The following is a 22,406-nucleotide window of genomic DNA, read 5'->3' as shown; positions in this document are numbered from 1 at the left end:
ATAATTTACCAAGGTTGAACGATGGAAATCCTCCTTCGACCTTGGCTCCCAATTGAGTTTGCTTCCTACCTTAGACATTCCTCATAGCGCCACCAAAGCATAGTAAGTGTGGCATCATAATAAGTCTAAAAGGAAGACCTCCTCATAGACAGGGTGCAAGTGTGGATGCCAAAAATCCACAAGGAAAAATATATGATCCCGTGTTGAAATGAGTAAGGGTGTTTGAACATGAAAGAATTGACCCAACAAGCAACACAAGCTAACAAGCAACACAAAATATATGATCCCATGTTGAAAGCGCCATGTCATGCCTATGCGACTTGCCCCCCGTGTGCATACAAGGTGTCATTTCTCATCACATACACTGCAACTCCTGTTGAAGAGGCCTTATCCCCCTCCCTTAGACAAGCGCCAACAACGGAGCACATTCTCCCTTGTGGGTCTCACAAGATGTAGAGTCAAGGACCTCTTGAACATGCATTCAAGGAAGGTTAGGGAAAACATCGCAATGATTTGGTACGAAATCAGAAGAGGTATGGAATGCACTTACCAACCAAGAGAAGTTACAGTACAGATACAATGTCCACGCCAGACAAGTAGTGGCAATACTAGAATGGTACATAGTAAGGACTCCCCAAGCGCGCGTATGATGTACGTACCCAACATGTAATGGAGATACGGCACGGTACCAAGGCAGGAGTACTTTTGTAGGCCCCTGACATATACTGGAGCTGACCACCACTCCTCCAACACCACTACCACCTATAGCCTAGATAATGAAGCTCCTTGTCTCTTCAAGATCACAATGTACAAAGAGCCATTAGAGCTCACCTATAAATAGGGCCTTACTTCATCATTGAAGGGGGTTGGAAAACTCATTGTATACTCAGCCTATTAAGCTATATATGAATGTTTACTCCATTGTTGATCTGTACTTATTTTTCCTCAAGTTTATTCTAAGTTCTTACTTAGTTATCTTCTTACTAAACTTTGAGTTTTTCGACCTAACATCGTTGACGAGTTCTCACCGTCAACATACATAATCACAAACATGATCATAAACATAATCTTAAATTGAAAATAAAGAAGTTGTAGAGAAAAGAATGATGTCTTCTCTTCTCTTCTCTTGTGCAATTATTCTAAAAATTAGCCCTATACCCTTTTATAGTCCCCTGGAAATTACATTAAAAAATTAAAATGTAATGTTTAAAAAGTATCTCAGGCCACGACCATAAATGTGAATTGTTGTGGCCGTGAGCCTCTGTTCTGTAGGCCACGGCCATAACACTCTGTCCCTTTTCTTAATTTTTCTTCAACTACAGCCACTGACGGTATATTAACTATAACTTCCTCGATATGGAAAGCTAATAAAATATCTAAAACTTATATTTCTTGAAATATTTCCAAAAGATTATCGTAAAATTATCAAAATCAAGTGGGAAGTTTCAAACTTATAATGCCGAGCTTAGCCATTGCATGTAAAACATCTCAAATTAATTATTTTTCACCCAAATGCTTGTACATTATAAAATCACAAAATAAACTAATTAAACATATAAATAAATAATCAAGTGCATAATCATAGAAGAATATTGAATTAAAAAATAGACAAATTGGATACCTATCAAATTCCCCACACTTGACATTCGCTCGTCCTCGAGCAAAAAAAAACTAAACAGCTAAGCAATGATTTTTTTGAAAGCGATGATTGTCTCAAAAATTGCACAAACAAATAATTCATAGGAAAAAGGTTAATTCTAAACTCTTTAGAATTTCAACTTAATGTACAATCACCACTTCAACTCGATCTTTTTATATATATACAGAGTCAAATTTACCAACTCACATTCACCAAAATCAATTTATACATACCAATATATGTTTCAAAATGTCCCATGTACATAAAATATGAATCTTGAAAAGTATCCACTCTATAGAAATGAATCAATTATTCTCCACTAATATAAGCACCAACAATCAAGGATCAAAAGTTACTTATAAGCTTGTAATATAAGGCTAAGGTTAGAGGTAGATGACCAAGAAACATTTAAGCTCAAATCACACCATACCATACATTTATTCTATTCTTAGATCTTATATAAATTTCTCATACAATTCAAGAATACATATTCTTTCTCTTTTCTTCTTTCCACATTGATCTTACTATTTCCTCCACAGTTATACTTTTGCAATTTTTTTTCAATTTTTTTTATTATAAGTTTTGTCAATTTAACTTCATATGGAGAAATAGTAGATCATAAACATTCAAATTACAACCCAACAAACTAAACATATTTCTCTCTTCTTACAAGATTCATCCCCCAAAATTAAACATTCACATATAGCCATGGTGTAAAGGGTTACAAAAAGGGATAAAATTTTCATAGCTACAAAGGTTTAGACATTGGATTCATAGAAGAAAAAGAGTAGTCATTATGGATCAAAAATGGGAAACTAGGGAATTCGATATCATAGGTAGGCTTGAAAGGCTCAAACAATCCAAAGAACTTGCCTTAATTATCTTCCTAATCATGTGCACTTATAATTTATCCTCAAACAGTTAATGAAGAATTTCTAGAGTAGTCGAGACTATATATATATATATAATGGCAGGGATAAATCTCTCCAAATACTAGTGAAAGGTAAATCCACTTGTGTTTATCATTTGAAAATTCCAAGTTCAACTTTAATTAGTAACCAGAACACAAGTTAAGTACACAATTCATGTAGTACTCGTCAATTTCCTAGAATTATTTCCATCACAATCGAAGTTTTATCATCTACACATTAGTTTCAAGTTAACCATGCTTTACTACTAAAACTAATAAAATAAAACAAGATGGAATATGGCAGTTGTCTTCTCCCCCCACACTTAATATAAACATTGTCCTCAAGGCATAAATATGTAAACATCAAAAAAAAAAAAATTAAAGGGTAAGAAAAACTCCAACAAGTGCGCTTTGTTTAACGCATTAGCTCGACTGAATGTTACTTTTAGGATCTTTATGTTGGACATTTTAATAAAGTCTTCTCCCCCTTGTTCTCATCAGTGGAATCAAACACAATAAATTTGACATTTTGACCATCAAATTCCACTGTTAGTGTTTATGCTCTAACATCCAACTTTGAATTTGTTGTCAGCAAGCATGGCCTCCCAAAGAAATTGGTGTCAAATTTGGGTGTAATGCCTTGAATAGTCAAGACCGTTACAGCGTGTGTTTAAAATAGTGCATAACTCGTTAAGCGAGTCATTTGGACTTAAAAGTGTAATTTAGATTAAACGACAGTTAAGGTATTAAAAGATTTGGTCGAAAGATGAACTTTTCATTAAAAAGGGTTGAATAGTTACAAGGGATCCCAAAAGTTTATAAATAAAATACAAGTTTATCAAAATTACAGACTTAGCCGACCTAACCGGAAAATTTTAACTAATGACTCCTGCTCCCCAAAATATCTCAGTCGTAGTGGCCAACCAGGCTGAGTATATACACGCGCGCCCCTACAGCTCTCCAACTCATGGATGCTCCAACTTTCCTTTGCCCTTACCTGCATCACAAAGCACATGTGAGCCAAGACTTAGTAAGAAACCCCAAACAAATCATACAGATATCCAGATAAACATTAACATGTATTGCATACTCTATAACCACAACTGGTTCAAGTAGATTTTCCAAACAATATACGACTCATGCCAAGAAGATGGATATCACATCATCACAATGGCATCTCCACTATGGCTTGAGTCTCAGCTAAGTGTTAGCTGCCTAAGGGTAAAAGACCCAATTTCCCCTGCCTATTAAGACCCCCACCAAAGTCCACTAAGGGCAAAAAGGTCATTTGATACCAACTCCTACTAAAGCTGAAATTACACTTAAAATCCCAATTAAATCCACTAATCCTCCAAATACCAATATTCTCCACAAATATAATTCATACTCCAACGAGTCCAGTAATTCACCAAATTACCAAAATACCCCTAGGCTCACCCTAAGTTGGTATTATTTCCCCGTTGTGACTTTTCTGCTAAATTGCTCACTAGGATCGTCTCGTGCCACACATCTCAAATATATCCACATGCTAATGTTGTCTCATTCACAAAGCATTTAAACTTACAGATATACCCTCAGCAAGTCAAAATTACGAAAATGCCTTTTTAATCCAAATAGGCCTATAAGCACATTTAATACACGTAAACATGCATAAGCAGTCATATCATAATATAACTCATAAAATACACATATTTAATCACAATTAAATCATACTAACACATAAACATCCAATTATGCCCTCCTGGAACAGTAATCAAGGCAAAAAGCCTTATTAGCAAATTTGGGACGTTACCACTATCCCTTCCTTATAGAAATTTCTTCCTCGAAATTTACTTGACCTCGTTGCCTCCTTAATCTTGTTGTTCCTCCATAACACTTTAACCAAGGGTATAGTCTTGTTCCTCAAGACTTTATTCTTTCTATCTAAGATTTGTACTGGACGCTCCTCATAGAAAAAGTTTTCATGTAGCTCCATATCTTCATAACTCAATACATGAGTTGCATCTGATACATACTTCTAGAGCATCGATATATGAAATACACTGTGAACTTCTGACAATGCCGAAGGTATAGCCAACCTGTAGGATGCCTGACCAATCCTCTCCATGATCTCAAAAGGTCCTAAAAATCTAGGTCTTAGCTTGCCCTTCTTCCCAAACCTTTTCACCCCTTTCAGCGGCGATACTCTAAGGAAGACAGAGTCTCCCACTTGGAACTCCACGTTTCTACACTTCAGATCTGAATAAATTTTTTGTCTACTTCGTGACCCGAGCCTCCAAGCTTTAAAATTTTCTATGGCCTCATTGGTCCTCTGAACAGCTTCCAGACCCAAGTATTTCCTTTCACCCATCTCGTCTCAGAGAATGAGCCTACATTTCCTACCATACATTATCTCATAAGGAGCCACTCCAATGGTCGACTGATAGCTGTTATTTTAGAAAAATTTAATCAAAGGAAAATACTTACTCCAGGACCATTCAAAGTCCAAAATTCATGCTTAAAGCATGTCTTCCAGTATCTAAATCGTCATCTCAGACCCAACTACAATGTCCATAGTGACGCTCTCCCATTTCCATTCAGGAATACCCAAAGGTTGTAGTAACCTTGCTTGCCTCTAGTGTTCAGCCTTGACTTGCTGACATTTCAAGCATCTAACCACATATTCATACACATCTTTCTTCATCCCAGGCCACCAATATAAGGTTTTTAGATCTTGGTACATCTTCATGGTGCCCGAATGAAAAAGAATACAGTGTAATGTGAGATTCATCTAGAATCTCTCGTCTGATAGCAGGGTCCATCGGAACACAAATCTGCACCTTGTACCTCAGTAAACCCATCTCTCAAATAGTATAGTCCTTAGCCACTCCAGCAAGGACATCCCCTCTGTGCCTCATCAACTGAGGATCACTCAACTGATCCTCCTTTATCCTCTCCAAAAGAGTAGACTGTTAGGTGATGTTGGCTAACTGACCCACCACCAACTTTATCCCTGCTCTAGTCATATCTTCTGCTAACTCCTTCAATATCAGCTATGAACTAAATAACTATAAAGACCCAAATTCCCTAATATGGCTTATTGCCTAGATTAGGGGGCCGAGAGGCAATAATTGAACTAATTGAGTTCTTATGTATTATGAGCATGTTATTGTGTGAATTATGTGAATTGTATTATGATATGATTATGCTTGCATGTTTAGGTGTATCAAATATGCATGTAGGCCCGTTTATTATTAGAAGGGAATTTTCGTAATTTTGACCTGTTGAGTGTATAATTGTGAATATGTGTGTTTTATGATTGAGACCACATTATTATGTGTATATATTTGGGTTATTCGGCACGAGGAGATCTTAGTGAGAAAGTTAGGAGAAAAGTCACAATGGGGTCAAATACCCTATTCGGGGCGAGCCTAGGGGTGTTTTGGTAATTTAGCACATTAGCGGGATTTATCGGGTAATGGGAGATTAAATGGTTATTACTTGGAGATAGTTGGAAATTATTTGGATATGTGAGTTTATTAGAAATTGGACGGGGTGGTGCTAAATGACCAAAGTACCCTTGTGGGCAATGGGGAGGAAACTTAGAGTTTAAGGGCATTCGGGTCCTTGGTAGGTTTTGAATTGGTTTAGCCAACTTAGAAGGTTGTGGAAAAATAGGAAACACTCAGAAAAATAACATAAGAAGCTCTCACTCTCTCTCTCTCCCATAACTCCCTTTTTCTCTCCCTCTTTGGTGACTTGAGAATTTTGAAGTATTTGATGAAACAAAGCTTGGGAATTGAAGGTTTGGTGTCTAGGATTAAGATAGGAGTAATTTGGGGCCACAATTAAGCTATTAGAGGTAAGAATTCATTCTGTTTGTGAGTTTAATTTCTTGTGGTTTAAGTTTAGTTAGAATCTTAAACTTTGATGGGTTTTGAGTTTTGGGTTGGATTTGAGTTAGTTATTGGGAAATTTTGGCCACATATGTTGTGTATTATCGCTTTTGGGACTCAGTTGGGACTTTGGGGAAACCTTGGGATGATTTTAGTAGGTTTGGGTTTGTTGAAAATGCAGGAAAAACCCAGTTTTTCTGGGTTTGCGAAGGAGCTCCGCGACGCTGTTCTTCCGAGCCGCGGCGTGGGGTGTTCCAGGGCAAGGAGACCTGGCTGTGTGTCGTGGGGCCTGTTAGGTTGCACCGCAACGCTAGGCCATTTTTAGGAGCCTTCATTTTTGAATTTTTTTAGGGTTTTTCCCAGGGGCTCGGGGAACGATTTCACCACCCTGTTTGGTGGAATTGGAGGTCCCAAGAGCACGTGATTGGTCTCAGGGTTCGTTTATGGAAAAAATGTTGATAAGATATTATCTATGGGTTATGGCTAGGTTTTCGCTAAGGCTCAGGACAAGATCGTACTCGAGGGTCGCTTATATCCAGTGCTTTGACTAAAGTTAAGAAAAACTACACCCAATACGTGGAATGTATGATTGAGGCTCAACCCAGATATTAATGTAATATGATTGGGGCTTCGCCCATTTGTTAAACATAAATGCGATTAGGACTCGGGCCCAGCTAATGAGCATGATTATAATTATGCATGTGTATATTTTTTCTAGTATACTGTAATGCATTGTATCTGTATGCATGACAAATGAATTATGTGAATGTTTGTTCTGGTTTTGAAGCTCAGTTTATAAGCCGAGATTTTGTTTGTTGCATTGGATTAAAACTTGACCTGCTAGTCAAGGGTACATCTGGTTAAAAAGGGGGCTCGACTTATGAGTCGAGGATTTTCAAGGCTTGACTTATAAGTCAAGGGTCTGTAGGGCTAAGCTTATAAGTTGTGATCGGCGTTATGCGCATTGAGCGTAGGCCGTTATGGCTAGGCCACCTCGGCAGAGCCTTATGCACTTGACTAGCATGGATGCCATATGAATAACTGGGAGTGTGACATGCATTTATGTGACCCTATGGTCACTTATCTGTACAGTGTGCATGTTTGGTGCTAGTTATCACTATTAGGCGTGTTGTTATATTATGTGTACTGTCTGAATATGTTTTCTTGTTGAGTCTTTTGGCTCACGGGTGCTTTGTGGTGCAGGTTAGGGTAAGGAGAATCTTGGCCAGCCATGATTTAGAGAGCAATAGCGACGATGTGTACATATGTAGTCCGCTCGACCGCCACGGCCGAGATATCACAGGGGAGCTAGGGTTGGACCATGTTTTGCCGCTTAAGCTGGCTTATTTTGTAATCCCTAGAGTGTAACATACTTTTAAACTTGTATTTTGGGATCCCATGTAAAGGCTAACGTTTTTGTTTGATGAAAATGTTTATGTCTTGACAAAAAATTTAAATACCTGAACCCTTAGTATCTTAATCACATATTTTAGTCCAAATGACTCGTTTAGCGAGTCCAACACTAATTTTAAACACACTTAGTAACGGACTCTACTTAGCAGGGCGTTACAATTTGGTATCAGAGCAGCCAAGGATTATGGGTTCCTGATGATGGACTAGGCATGTACACTCACTGCTAAAGACAAGCTCGTCTCAGGGTTTGGTAACTATTAATATAGTTATGTGTAGTTTCTTAAATGAAATATATATGCCTTACCTTCTTGTTCAAATTGGAAGCATGAGCTATTCTAATAGGGTATGGCCCTTCACTGCTGTATGTATGTTAGAGATGTGTTTATTAGCACAATAGTCGCTTGTAAATGCAGTAGGATTGCTTATAAGCATCGTTGTTGGTTTTGGATGTCAGAAACACTTATTATGAGTGTTATGCGTGCTTGTATGCCAGGAGATGCTTATTAGCATCACTACCTGTTTGTGCATGACAGGAACGTGCTTATTAGCGCTATTAATGTTTGTGAATGTTAAGAACGTACTTATTAGTATCTTGGTTAAGCATGAATATGAATCTCCATGCTTATTAGCATGATTGTCTATGTGTGAATTATTGGGATGCTTGTTAGCATTTTCAATGCATGTGAATGCTTATTCGATTGGTTTTGAACCGTGGGTTGATAGGGGATATTTGTATTACAGCCTGATAAGCTGAGTCATTGATTGCAGATAGATTTGGAAGTATGCTTCTAGGGCAATCTAATGAGCCTGCCGGTGCTGAGAATGAAGTTGAAAGTAATGACCGGGGTCAAAACCCTCTGCCAGCCCCTGAGAACTGGCAACAGATGATTGCTGACATGAAAGTTAGCCTGTAGAAATAGGATGAAGAGATTCGCCAGTTGAGGCAATAGTAGGTTTCGACAGGGAACGCTGCATCAATGGCCCCATCTGCTACTCTAATTCCGGCCGTACAGCAGCAGACAGTGTTAGGAAACCGTTGGGTGTTAGTGTATGAACGGTTCAAGAAACAGCACCCTCCGGTTTTCGAGGGTAGTGCAGATCCACTCAAGGAAAAGCAGTGGATGGCTATGATTATATCCATCCTAAACTTTATGAGGGTGGTGGGCAATGGAAGAGTGGCCTGTGTTTCGGGAGGACGCCCAAATCTGGTGGGAGGTGGTGCCCAGACTAGGGATGTAACCACAATGAACTGGGTAGAGTTTAGAACTCTATTCAATACGAAGTACTACAATGAGGAAATTAGAGTTGCCAAAGCTGAGGAATTCGGTAGGTTATTACAAGGGATTATGTCAGTGACAGAATATGCCCAGAAATTTGACAAATTAGCCAAGTTCGCTGCAGACTTGGTGCCCACTAATGGGACAAGGAAGGAGAGATTCCTTCAGGGGCTATAGCTTATGATAGCCAAAGATGTCAGAATTACCCTAGTACCTGGAATGACGACATATGCTCAGATAGTATAGAGAGCCCTTACTGCAGATGGCACTGAGAACAAGATCTGGTGCGAGAATGCAGCCAGAAGGGATATGAGGAGGATGGGACCTCCCTTTATGGGACCAGGTAGGGGTGGAGGCCCTAGTGACTAGAAAAGGAAGACCCCGGATACTATTTTAGCTTCCGATCCTAACAGGAGGCTACGAAGTGTACAGATTGGCCGCTAGGCCGTTATGGTTAGGCCACCCCGGGAGTGCCTTATGCACTTGACTAGCTCAGATGCCATATGAATAACTGGGAGTGCAACATGTACTTGTGTGACCCGATGGTAACTTATGTGTACAGTGTGCATGCTTGGTGCCAGTTATCACTGTTAGGCGTGCTGTTATATTCTGTGAACAGTCTAAATATGCTTTCTTGTTGAGTCTTTTGGCTCATGGGTGCTTTGTGGTGCAAGTAAGGCTAAGGAAAAGCTTTTCCAGCCATGAGTTTGAGAGCAGTAGCGGTGATGTATAGCTTAATCACATTTTTAGTCCAAATGACTCGTTTAGCGAGTCTAGCACTAATTTTAAACACACTTGGTAACAGACCCTAATTACCAGGGCGTTACAATAACTGTCCCGGACCTCTCCCACTCAGGGCATCTCCAACAATGTTGTCTTTCCCTGGGTGGTAAAGAATCTCACAATCATAATCTTTCATCAACTACAACCAACGCCTCTGTCGCATTTGTAGATCCTTTTGGGTAAAGAAATACTTTATGCTCTTGTGGTCAGTGTATATCTCACATCTCTCCCATAAAGGTGGTGTCGCCATACCTTCAATATAAAGACCACTGCTGCTAACTCCAGATCATGCGTAGGGTATCACTGTTCATATTCTTTCAATTGTCGTGATGCATAACCAATCACCTTCCCTGCCTGCATAAGAACACAACCTAACCCCTGCCTTGAAGCATCACAATAAACCACAAAATTCTCCTGACATGATGGAAGACTCAGTATTAAAGCTGTAATCAATGGTCGCTTCAACTAGTGGAAGTTGTTCTTACATTTGTCTGACCACACAAACTTCTATTTCTTGCGTGTCAACTTTGTCAGTGGTGTAGCAATCCTTGAGAACCTTTCTACAAAGCATCGGTAGTATCCCGCCAATCCAAGGAAACTTCTGATCTTTGGGGTGTTTCTGGGCCTTGGCCAATCTCTCACTACCTCAATCTTAGCCAATCAACCTTAATTCCATCTTTGCTAACAATGTGACCAAGGAAGGTCACACTAGGTAACCAGAACTCACACATCTTGAACTTCGCATACAACCTATGCTCCCTCAATCTCTGAAGTACAAACAAAAGATGTTGCTCATGATCTACCTCTATCTGAGAGTAAATCAGGATATCACCAATGAAGAAAATCAAAAACTCATCGAGGTAGTCTTTGAACACCCTGTTCATAAAATCCATGAATGCTACCAGGGCATTGGTCAGTCCAAATGAGATGACCAAAATCTCATAATGTCTATATCTTGTGCGAAAGGTCATCTTCGAAACATCCTCATCTTTCATTCTCAGCTGGTGATAACCAGATTGAAGATCGATCTTTGAGAATATTGTCCTACCTTGCACTTGATTAAACAGGTCATCAATTCTCGCCAGTGGGTACTTCTTCTTGTTAGTCAACTTGTTCAACTCTCTGGAGTTGATCACATCCTCAATTTCTCGTCTTTCTTCTTAACAAACAACACTGGCGCACCCCACGGTGAGAAGCTAGGTCTAATGATTCCCAAATCCAATAGCTCTTGTAACTGTACCTTCAACTCTGCCGGAGCCATTCTGTATGGTGCTCTAGATATTGGTTCTGTTCCCGGTGCTAACTCTATAATAAACTCAATCTCTTACTACAGCAGCAACCCTGTAGGTCCTTTCAGAATACATCCAAAAACTCATAGATCAATTTGTTCTCTGTCGGTCCAACTGGCACAACCCTGGTGGTATCCACTACGCTTAATAGGAATCCTATGCAACTTCCTTGCAATAGCTCTCTAGCCTTCAGTCCTGAGATCATAGGAATATGAGGCTCGTTCACAGCACCCACAAACACAAATGGATCCTTTTCCTCGGGTTCAAAGGTCACCATCCTCCATAGCTAGCTCAGTCAGGTCTACAAATAACTATCTACCATCCACCTCTACTAGCAAGGATCTAATCCACCTCCTAGAAACTACTAATTCCCTAGTAGGCAATAAGGTCCCAAACCCCACAACATTGAAATTACAATGCCTACACTGTCTATCAACCAATCTAGTAGAAAAAAATTAATGTCTAGCACCAGAATCATTCAATATAGTGTAAGTAGAGCCAACGCTATAAATCTGACATGTCACTATGGATGGACTAGCCTCAGCCTCTATCTAAGTGAGCGTGAACACTCAGGCTAGTGTCAAACTATTGTCTTTCTTCTATTTCTCTTTCTTTAGTTGCGGGTAATCTCTTTGGAAATGTCCTACCACCCCCCTAAGGAAGCATGCCCTAGCACGGTATTCTCCCAAATGGTGTCTCCTACACCTGGCACATACTGGATAACCACTCCAGTCCTCGTTGATGTCCTGGAGGCCACCCTTAGTACCCCGACCCCTCCTGTCAGGACAAAGAGTAGTATAAATGTCATGGGTCTTCCTTTTCTGGTCACTAGGGCCTCTACCCCTACCAGATCAAATAAATGAAGGTACCATCCTTCTAGTATCATGTCTCGTGGCGCTCTCGCTCTAAATCCTATCCTCTGCACTCTCAGTAGTAAGGGCCTTCTCAACTACCTACATATTTAGTAACTCTAGGCACTGAGGTGATCCTAACATCCCTTGCTATCATGGGGTTTAATCCCCGAACAAACCTATCTCTCTTGGCAGCATCGATTGGCACCCATTCGAAAGTAAACTTGGCCAACCTGTCAAACTTTAGGGCATACTCAGTCACACTCATGTTTGTCTGAACCAATCTAGTAAACTCATCTGCCTTCACAGTTCAAACTGCATCGTTGTAATGTTTCTCGTCCAAAAAATCCTGAAACTTATCCCAACTCCATCTAGCGATATTCCAGGTCTGAGATACAGCCTCCCACCAGATACAGGCATCCTCTTGAAACATGTACGTGGCACATGCCACTGTCTCATTACCTACCACCCTCATAAAGTCCATAAAGGAGGTGGTTATAATCATCCACTGCTCATCTCGCGGCGAGTCTGGCCCTCCCTCAAAGGTCGAATGGTGTTGTTTCCCGAACCGCTCGTATAATGGTTCCCATTGATTCTCAACGTATGGTTGTTTCTGTACGTTTGGTACTAGAGAAGAAAGTGGTACTACTGGCACCGTGTTCCCAACTAGAACTTGCTCCTGTCTCATCTTGCGAATTTCTTCTTCTTGTCTCTGCAGTCTAACTTGCATTTCAGCAAACATCTACTGCCAGTTCTTAGGAGCTGGCGGAGGGTTATGACCCTAGTTATCATCTCTAGCCTGAATTTTAGTGCTGGCTAGTATTTTTTATAGCCTTGGTTGCATAAATCTCCAAGTATATCTGCAATAAAGTACTCGGCTCATCAGGCAATGATAACAGATTCCACAACTGCCTCACAGTTCACAAACGAACCAATAAGAAACACTCACGAACATCACGCTATTAGACATTTCACATGCATCAACAACGTTAAAAAGAATACTTTCTCATATTCATCTAGCAGTCAAGGGCCAGGCCCTATCAGTATAACTCATTCTCCTTAATCAAGCATGCAGATAAGGCATATATATTTCATTTAAGCAATTGGGCACATAATCATATCATTAGTTACCAAAACCTGAGTTGAGCTTATCTTTAGCTGTGAATGTTCATGCCTATCCAATCTTCAGAAACTAATAAACATTGGAAACTCTGATACCAAGTTGTAACACCCTGAATAGTCAAGACAATTACACCGTGTAATGTCCTACTACTTAGGGATCGTTACACTGTGTATTTTAAATGGTGCTCAACTCACTAAACGAGTTATTTGGTCATAACTGTGTAACTAAACGTGATTAATGGCTTAGGGTTAATTTTTTTTGTCAAAGATACCAACGTTTACTGTATACATTGGATCCCAAAATACATTTAAAAGGTTAATACCATAAAAAGTTACAACTTGCTGTCCTAAGTAGCAAAATACGGTTTGACCCTTGTTCCTCTTTAAACCCTCGGTCGTGGTGGTCAAGCAGTCGCATATGTACACATCTTCACCTAAGCTCTCCAACTCAAGGATAGTCCAGCTTTATTTTCCCTTTACCTACGCCATATACCACCCATGAGCCAACGCTCAACACGAAAACTTAAACATGATCATAAGCAGTTAATAATATATTTTCAAATCATAATAAGCATGCCTAGCAGTAATAACCCTACTCATGCATACATACCATTCATATAAATGACTACAGTGTCATATGGGGCCAATTTCCCTAGATAAACAATCAATGCATCATACCGGGGTCCAATGTCCAAAATACATGATTATGGAATCATACTGGGGCTCAGAGCCCAAACACTTGATTAATAAATCATACTGGCTCAACGCCCTAGGATACGGGACTATGAGTCACCCCAGGGCTTTTTTTCTTGTCCTCTGTATAACCAGCCTTGGAGCTGGCCCAGCGTACATGGCGCTTTAGTTTTCTCATGACCAATAGGTTAGTCAAGCGTATGACGCGCTCCTGGTTAAGCATAACCATAACGACCAATGGTCAACGAGCTACTACCGCCCTTGACTGATAAGTCAATGCTTTACGACCAGCGCTCAGTGCGTTATTGCCATCCTTGACTAATAAGTCAATGCTTTATGACTAGCACTCAGCGTGCTAATGCCCTCCTTTACTAATAAGTAAATGCCTTATGACCAGCACTCAACGTGCTAGGGTCGTCCTTGAAAGATAAGTCAATGCTTTACGACTAGCACTCAACGTGCTAAGGTCATCCTTGACTAATAAGTCAAGTCTTGGGCCCAACCCTATCCTAGGATATGGGACTAATAAGTCACCCCAGGGCCCATTGCCCTATCCTCTGTAGAAACAACCTTGGAGCTGGGCCAGCGTACGTGGTGCTTTAGTATTCTCACGACCAATAGGTTGTTCAAGTGTATGATGCGCTCCTGGTTAAGAAAAACCATAACGACCAGCGCTCAGCGCGCTATTGCTGCCCTTGACTGATAAGTCAATGCTTTACAACCAATGCTCAGCTCTATTGCCATCCTTGACTGATAAGTCAAGCCTTTCTCAATAAGATAATGCAAACAATCATATATCATATGTCAAATTTCCAGATACAAAGCATTATGCACGCTTAATCAATAATCATAAGCATAATCATAATCATGCTTATACTCAGGCATTCATGCCCTATTCATGTTCTTGTTGAGCAACTCAAGCCAAACCATAATCACATGTATCACATACTTGGTGCAGTATTCTTACCTTTGGTCCAAGTACAGGTTACCAATGAACGAATCTCAAGCACGATCTCATTTCTGAGCCCCTAGCAATAACCTATCCACAACCATGATATAGAATCATGTCAATAATAAGTAAACACAGGCTTCCGGACCGAGTCCTAGCCTCATGGACATCGAATCCTGCTAAACCGGGTAGTAGGATCGATCCTGAGCCCTTAGGTTTCAGTTCTCGCACTCAAATCCTCCCCAAGGCCAAAAATTCCTTAATAGCGCATTCAAGTTAGAGGCCTGAGCCTCTTCTCTGCCTGCACCAGCACCGTGGTGCTAATAGCCCTTTGGCACCTACTTCTCCTTCGACCGATTTAAACTGCGGCTTGACATGAAAACCCAGATTTTCCTTCATTTTTCCCTTTCCAAATCCCTCCACAAACCTATCCAAACATAGCCAAATCCATAAACAAAGTTCCCAAAGTACTCAGCATCCCAAAACTATCAAAACTCAAGTTACAATTCAATCAAAAAACTCATCAATACACAAAAATCCAATCAAACTTAAGAAACTCAAAACTTAAACCTTGGATTACCTCTGATTAAGTCATTTCCCAGCTAAATCCTCTGGCTATCAACCTTCTAATCTTCCCTAGAATCATTATGACTCTAACCTTGCTTGAATCCGACTAATAAAACTCGAGTTTCCTTCGAACATGCTCATGAACACCAAATATGAGAACGGGAGGGAAAAATAATTGTACGTTCTTTTCTTTCTAACAAGTTACTTCAAGCTCAAGTAACCTCAAGTAAAACCCAAGGATAGGGGTACCCAAAACGTACCCCGAGGCCAATTAGTCAAAATCCCTATAATCCTCTCCTAATTTCACTAACTCCAAATATATCATGAAATATTTATTCTCATTACCCAATAACCCGACAATGTACTAAATACCCATATACCCCATACTACACCGAGTCAAGTATGAGTCTCGTTGTGACTTTCCCACTAGCTTGCTCCCTAGGATCGTCTCGTGCCAAGTAACCCAAATATATCCACATAATAATGTAGTCTCACACATATATCACATATATGCCAAATATACCCATAACGGGCCAAATTACGAAAATTGTACTTTTAATCAAAAATGGGCCCACATGCATATTTAATACACCTAAACATGCATATCTAGTCATATTATACTATAACTCACATAATCATATAATGACACACATATATATCACATAATTTCCATAGTTTGTCATCCTAACCCCCTAATCAAGGCCCCAAGCCTTATTAGGTAATATGGGACGTTAACACTGTGTGTTGAAAATAGTGCTTAACTCGTTAAGCCAGTCATTTGGACTTAAGAGTGTAATTTAGGATAAACGACCGTTTAGGTATTAAAAGTTTTGGTCAAAAGTTGAACTTTCATTAAAAAGTTCAACTAATGACTCCTGCTCCTCAAAATATCTAGACCGTCGCAGCTGAGAATGTTGAGTATATACACGTCGCCCCTACTGCTCTCCACCTCATGGATGGTCCAACTTTCCTTTGCAATTAATAGCAGCACGAAGCACCCGTGAGCCAAGGCTCAACAAGAAAACTTAAACAAATCATACACATATCCAGATAAACATTAACATGTATTGCATACTCTATAACCACAATTGGTTCACATAGATTTTCCAAACAATATATGACTCATGCCGAGAAGATGGATATCGCATTTTCACAATGGTCTCGCCACTATGGCAGATATCGCATCCGCGTTATGGCCCCTCCTCTACAGCATACATTACGCATGTAATGCCGATAACGACCTCTGGACCAAGCAATCAGTAGAAACAGTTATAACAGCATAGATTCAAACAAAGCAGACATTTAACAATAAATGGATTCATGACACGCTCATTCTCATGCTCAATAAGTAGGGTGCACGCCCTACACTCGTTGCAAGTGTCAATTTTCATACCTCAAGTCCTGAGCGATAGGGTAAAGTAACAACAAGCATGATCCTTTCCCCTCGAGCCTTGCAGTACCACCTAGTAACAACAAATTAACGAATATCTATCAAGAACTAAACCAATTAAGAGCTGAAAAATTCAGTCCTAGCCTCGGTGTAATGACCCAAAAATGTTAATAGGATTTAGTGCCCTAGTTAGCATGTCGAGAAGGCATAAATAGATATATGTATGATTAATTGATTAAAAGCGTGACTATGTGGCATGCATGATATATATGATGATATGAGTATTAAATATGCATGAGGGTCTATTCTTGTTCATAAGGGCATATCTATAATTTTGGCCCGTTAAGGGTATAAATGTGATTATATGTGTTAAATGGTTGAGACCACATTATTATGTGGATATATTTCCAGTATACGGCTCGAGGCGGTCCTAGTGAGCGGATTAGCAGAATAATCAGAGCGGGGTTTAATACCCGACTCGGATTGACCCTAGGAATATTTTGGAAGGTTTAATGTATATTTGAGATTTATCGAGTAATGGGTAAGTATTTGGTAATTAGTTGGGCATGTCAGGATTAATTGGGAATTTGTAGGACAATTCGAGGAATTAGCTGGAAACGAGGCAAATGACCGTTTTGCCGTTACGGGAAACTAAGGGGCTGGGATAGTTTAAGGGGCAATTTGGTCTTTTTGGAGTTAAGGGATAAACTCATTGGGATTTCTAGGCATAACCAGAACCCACCAGAAACTACTCAACTATCAAACTCTTTCTCCCTCTTGCCCTCACGTTCTCCCTCTCCCTCTCATATGTTTTGAAGCTGAAGGAAAACTTTGAAGAGAAGCTTGGTTTAAGCTGGGAATGTCTGGAGAATTAAAGCTAGGTTCAGTCAAAGGATTGTTGAAGAGATTAGGCTGTCAACTGAGGTAAGATTTTAGATGTTAATTGCTGAAATTTTGTTGTTGTTGTGGGATGTTATAAGCTTCTAAGTTCTAAAAGGATTTTAAGGAATTCTAGGTTTGGACAAGGATTTTGGGTTAGAAATTGAGATCATGGTGAATTAAGTAGGCTATTGTGATATAATGATCGAATTCTAGTTCTGGTGTAAGTTAGGAAAGATTTTTGATGAATTAAGTTGGGGCAAAACACTAAGAAACCAAGGGATTTCTGGACTCACAAGGGCGCACCGCTACCGAGTTCATGGGCGTCGCAGCCCGCGTGCATAGATGGCCTTGCAAGGGCTTGCTAATTTGTGGGCGCGCCACGATCCTGGGGATCAAGTCGCGGCCGGCCTCGCTCCTGAAGCTTGAGGCTGGCACCTCTGACTTGAGGCGCACCATGACCCTCAGGGTCAAGTTGCGGCCTGCCTAGGCAGCCATAGCCTAGGTTGGTTTTTAGGCTCAGGGATTTAAACCAAAGCGCTTGGGATGAATTTTACTACCCGGTTTAGTAGAATTGAAGGGCCCGGAAGCTAGTATTGTTTTCCAAAACATTTAATTTTATTAGAATTTGATAGTTATCCATTGTTGCTTGTGACTAGGGTTACCGTTAAGGCTCAAGACTGAGGATCATGCTCGGGACCGCTCTTTATCCTACTTTGGGACTTGAGGTAAGAAACTGCACCCAAGTGGTTGTGAATGGGACTGAGATTCCCTATAATTGAACATATGTGTTCTGTGAATTATATATCTATTATGTGTAATGTGAAAGTACGACCTAAGGGAGTCGGGGCTGATGATAATTATACTGAACGCAGCTCAGCCTAAACGAGCTGGGATCAACTAAATAACTAGAGGGCTTGGCCTAAGGGCACCAACACCTAAATTTCTGTATTAAATATTAAGTTATACGTTTAAAAGTATATTTTTATCGTTGCCTTGCTTAATACTTGTATTCTATTGATTTATTGAACTGATTGGACTAAAGTTTGTTATACACACTTGTTGATTATGGTTTTCTTACTGAGCCTTGGCTCATGGGTGCTACGTGGTGCAGGTAAAGGCAAGGGAAGGCTGGACCAACCATGAGTTGGAGAGCTTTAGGGGCGGAGTGTACGTTGCCAGCTGCTCGACCACCACGGCCGAGGGAATTATAGGAACTAGAGCTCAAAACTGTATTTTTCCATTTATACTGGCTTTTGTTGTACTAACTTTTGACGGTTGTTTCCGCCATGTAAACCTTATTTTTGGTATCCCATAAATCAACTTTTATCTTGATGAAAATCAATCATTTTACGATCAAAATCCTTTAACCCTAACTTGTCAGTTGACATTAGAAACACAATTATGTTTCAAATGACTTGATTAGCGAGTCTTGCACTATTTTAAACACACAGTGTATCGGTCTTGGTTACCCAGGGTGTTACAACTTGGTCAGGCATGTACATTCGCCGCTAAAGATAGGCTCGACTCAAGGTTTGGTAGCCAAATATGTGATTATATGTTTAAATGTTTAAATGAAATATAAATGATTTATCTGCACGATTTGTAGGAAGCATGACATACACTGATAGGGCCTGGCCCTTAACTGCTACATGAATATGTTAAGGCGTACTTATTAGCATTGCTACTGCAATGGAATAATTGCTTAAATGTCTGTTTGCATCATGAATGTGTATTGTTGGTTTGGATATCAGCGTTAGACTGTGGAAGGAATATAAACCTACTATCATTGCCTGACCATCCGAGTTGTTGATTGCAGATAAACTTGGATAGTTCTGTGTCCAAGGTGATGAATTCGACTAGCCTACACCGGCGACGCAACCCCATGAACTCAGAAATTCTTCGATTTGAGAAATCGCAAATCGACCCAAGCTCACCACCAAAACCCAATTTCAACCAGATCGAGCCTAAACCCTACAACCATTGGTCATACCACTCATAAGCACTATAAAAACGACACTAAAATACACCAAACCCTAACTAAACTTTAACAACCAGAAATTTTTCAAAACACCTTACAAATACCTAAAAAGAAATAAAAACACAGTTTCTTACCTCTTAGAATTTGAATCCACAGTTAATTGAAAGAAGGTCTTAGTGGCTTTACTCCCTTTTGAACTCTTGAATCCCTTAGAATGATTCTCCCTCAAATTCCCAATTGAAGTTCCAAGCTTAAGTGTTTTGTTTCTAAATAAATAGAGAGAGCTCAAGAGAGAAGGGAGAACGTGAATGTGGGGGAAGGCTTGAGTCTCAGCTAAGTGTTAGATGCCTAAGGGTAAAAGATCCAATTGCCCCTGCCTATTAAGTCCCCCACCAAAGTCCACTAAGGGAAAAAAATGTGATTTGACACCAATTCCCACTAAAGCTTAAATTACACTTAAAATCCCAACTAAATCTACTAATCCTCAAGATTACCAAAATACCCCAAGGCTCAACCTGAACCGGGTATTATTTTCCCATTGTGACTTTTCCACCAAATTTCTCACTAGGATCGTCTCGTGCCACACATCTCAAATATCCCACTCACAAAGCATATAAAATTACAGATATACCCTCAGTGGGTCAAAATTATGAAAAATCCCTTTTTAATAGAAACGTGTCTATAAGCACATTTAATACACTTAAACATGCATGAGTAGTCATATCATAATATAACTCATAAAATTCACCTATATAATCACAATTAAATCATACTAACACATAAACATCCAATTATGCCCTCTTGGCAAAGTAATCAAGGCACTAAGCCTTATTAGAAAATTTGGGACGTTACATTGGGTATTGATTCATACTCCATTTCAAGTATATAGAAGTCTGCTGGAAAGACAAGTCAATCAATCTTATCCCAGCACATCTTCAACTACCACTAAACGATAAGCATTTTTGCGATCAGCCAGTTGAATAATAACACCTGTCTCTTTTAGTGGCCCAAGATTTAATTAAGCATATGTTGAATATAAAATGACATTAATCGATGCTCCCAAATATATCATACACCGTTCAATCCTTTTATTCCTAATAATACAAGGAATTGTAAAGGTTCCAGGATCCTTGCATTTTGGTGGTAGCTTCTTTTGAAGAACAGTAAAAACGTTCTCCCCACACTTATCTTTTCATCACCGTTTAGTTTCCTCTTATTCGTGCACAACACCTTAAAAAATTTAGCATATCGAGGCACTTGTTAGCATCAAGTAATGGAATGGTCACCTCCAACTTTCTAAAAGTTTCTAATATCTCATTGCCTGCCTCTTCCTTTTTTGTCTTTCTTAATCTGTTGGGAAAAGGTGGAAGAGGGACATAGCTTGACATATTTGGTTTAGGTGGATTTTTCTATGTTAATGGCTCATCATGGATGGAGTTATCTACTACTTGCTTTTGCATTAGAGCTAGCCATGAAGGATATGTGGGTGGCACATATTGTACACCACTTCCAAGCATTATTGCACTTACATTTGCTCTTCAGTTATTATCTAGCTGAGAATGTAATCTTCTAGAATTTTGAGCTTCAAACTTGCTCGAAGATGTAGCAATATGTCCCATTGTGTTTTTCAAATTTTGAAGAGATGCTTGATTACTCTGAAGAATTCCATGTATGATTTGTAAAAATTGTACAAGACCCTATTGCATTTGAACATTAGATGCCACCAAAGTTTTTAACATATTTGTAAGAGATGGTTCCTCATCTTCAGAGAATCCTATTGGAGGTTGCTGAGGACGAGGTGCATAAGATTGTTTATAATTCCCATAGAAAAAATTACGACGATCCTTCCACCCCTCATTGTTAGTGACAGCATAAGGGTCATACCTCACCCTTAGCTGCCTTGGGAATCCCCCAATAGCACTCACCTGCTCATTGACATTTTCTTGAAGAGTGGGACCAGTGTCAATAGGATGCCGCACCACTTGTTAAATACCACAAAGTCTAACTTGTTGACTTTTTTCCATTTGTGCACCATAGTAGTCCACTTAGCGAGCTAGTTCTCTACATTAGAATTCACATCATTAACTCCTTTTACTAGTACTTCTTTGCGAACACCAAATTGTTGGGAAGTCGTAGCCATATTATAAATCAAGCTCTTGGTCTTAGCAGGAGTCTTATCCACCAGAGCTCCCCCACTTGCCGCATCAGCCATACTCCTATCAAATGGTAAAAGTCCTTCATAAAATAATAGATGAGGAGTATCTCACTTATTTGATGGTGAGGGAAGCTAGCACATAATTTCTTAAACAACTCCCAATACTCATACAATGACTCCCCAGTTTGTTGGCGAATGCCACAAATTTCCTTCCTTATACTTCTGACCTTAGATGCTGGAAAGTAGTGCTCCAAGAACAAAGTCTTCATCTCATTCTATGTGTTCACAGATCAAGGAGGAAGATAATAGAGTCATTCCTTAGCACCATATTTCATAGAGAATGGAAAGACTCTTAACTTAATCTGCTCTTCAGTCACTTTGAAAGAACCATGGACAATTAAGTGAATAGCAATCATAAGACGATAATAGAATAATGTAACACCCTAATTAGTTGGCTACATAATAAGATATCACAATATGCATAGCATTCAATTAGAAGAATAGAATCAGTTAAATATAAGTAAATAGAAAGAATAAAGTTCATCATATCACTCAAGATTTCATGTCTTGGGTTTTGAAATAACCCTTACATAAAAGAGAACTACTCCATAATCACAAACAAGATCATAAACA

The 22,406-nt window shown here is 39.6% G+C and overlaps 1 non-coding gene across 1 annotated transcript; it reads left to right on the top strand.

Moving 5' to 3' along the window:
• Positions 1–21,887: 21,887 nt before the first annotated feature.
• LOC133813278 (small nucleolar RNA R71) lies at positions 21,888–21,994 on the top strand. Its single transcript, XR_009884308.1, has one exon. It is a non-coding gene; the product is annotated as a small nucleolar RNA R71 (small nucleolar RNA).
• Positions 21,995–22,406: the final 412 nt, after the last annotated feature.

Source organism: Humulus lupulus, chromosome 1 (genome assembly GCF_963169125.1).
Source record: "Humulus lupulus chromosome 1, drHumLupu1.1, whole genome shotgun sequence".
Lineage (NCBI taxonomy): Eukaryota > Viridiplantae > Streptophyta > Magnoliopsida > Rosales > Cannabaceae > Humulus > Humulus lupulus.
The sequence above is the reverse complement of the archived record's forward strand: the minus strand, read 5'-3'. Positions and strand labels throughout refer to the sequence as shown.